Source organism: Leptonychotes weddellii, chromosome 4, assembly GCF_054177405.1.
Source record: "Leptonychotes weddellii isolate Sample4059 chromosome 4, ASM5417740v2, whole genome shotgun sequence".
Taxonomy (NCBI): Eukaryota; Metazoa; Chordata; class Mammalia; order Carnivora; family Phocidae; genus Leptonychotes; species Leptonychotes weddellii.
Window position 1 is genome coordinate 85,360,805 of NC_138372.1, and position 1,547 is coordinate 85,362,351.

Genomic DNA, 1,547 nt, shown 5'->3' on the forward strand with positions numbered 1-1,547 from the left:
AAAATAAGTATTTCTGTAAAAATTACTCAAGGGATTCATAAAAGGAGGTAAAATATGATGCCTGATATCTGAAATGTGGAGGGAAGAGGAGTAAATAATGAGTTCAAAATTAAGTGACCATCAGCTTAATACAGACCACTATATACAAAAGATATTTTATATAAAATGAATGGAAATTGCAAATCAAAAATCAATAATAGATATGAAAAAATAAAGAGTAAGAAATCCAAGCACATCACTAAAGAAAACCACAAAAGCATGAAAGAGAGAAAGGGAGGAAGGGGTCAGGAAAAAACTACAAACAACCACAAAACATATAACAAAATGGCAAAAAATGCATATCTACCAATAATTACATTGAATGTAAATGGACTAAATGCTCCAATCAAAAGATACAGGATGACAGAGTGGATAAGAAAACAAGACCCATCCATATGCTGCCTACAAGAGACTCATTTCAGACCTAAAAAAGATACCTGCATTTTGAAAGTAAGGGCAAGGAGTTAAGATGGTGGAGGAGTAAGGGGACCCTAAGTTTTTCTCATCCCTCAAATACAACTAGACAGTTATCAAATCATTCTGAACATCCAAGAAATCAATCAGAAGTCTGAGAGAACAAATACTGGAAGTCTACAAATAGAGAATTGACCACTTTTTGGAAGATAGGAAGTGTGGAGACTTGAATTTGGTGTGAGATAGCTGTGGATATGGTGGTGGTGGGGAGGGATCCTGCTTAAGGAGGCTACTGCAAAGTATTATAAGCAGTGGAGCACAAAGTCAGAACTTTTAGAAGTCTGCTACAGTGGGGGACATGCTGGCTTGAAAGTGCTCAGGTGATGAGATGGAGCAGAATCCCAGGTCTGACACCATGATCTAAGGATCCCCTGGGTCACAAGAAGAATGGGTGGCACCTAAATACTGCACTGCTCCCAGGCATAGGAGCATGGAAGCCAGCTGAGAACAGCAAGTCTAGGTGCTGGCTTTCTGCTCTGTGTTGCCATAAACTGTGAATTGGTGTGTGGTCCTGCAACCGTTTTCCTGGGACACATTCAGCAAGACCTTCCCTGGGAGGAACAAAGTCGGTCCCAGATGCAGGAGTCCCTAAAATTTGGAGTTTTGAAACTCAGTCATGTGCCTGAGATAAAAAAGCTCAGACAGGGACAGGGTGACCACAGAGTTCTGATGGAAACCAGGGAGACAAGACTGATTGATTGCTTTTCTGTGAGGGCTCACTGAAGAGTGGGGGTGCAAATATTCAGCTTCCTGGCTAGAGAGCGCTGGCCATATTAATCCCACCCATCAGTGCTGAAAGCCTTCAGGGAGCAAAGCAGCGCCACCTAGCGGCCACTTACACCAAGCCCTGCCTCCCTGCCCCCTGCCTCCCTGCCCCCTGGAGGCCCATCTCCACTAGGGCAAGTCCACCTGTGAATCAGTGCAACAGTTCCCTCCCCCAAAAGACTAGCACAAACTATTTGCTTGCAGCACCAGAGATGGTTGCAAAGCTTCAGCTCTAGGGGAAATAGGATCTAGCATCCTTTATACTTTTA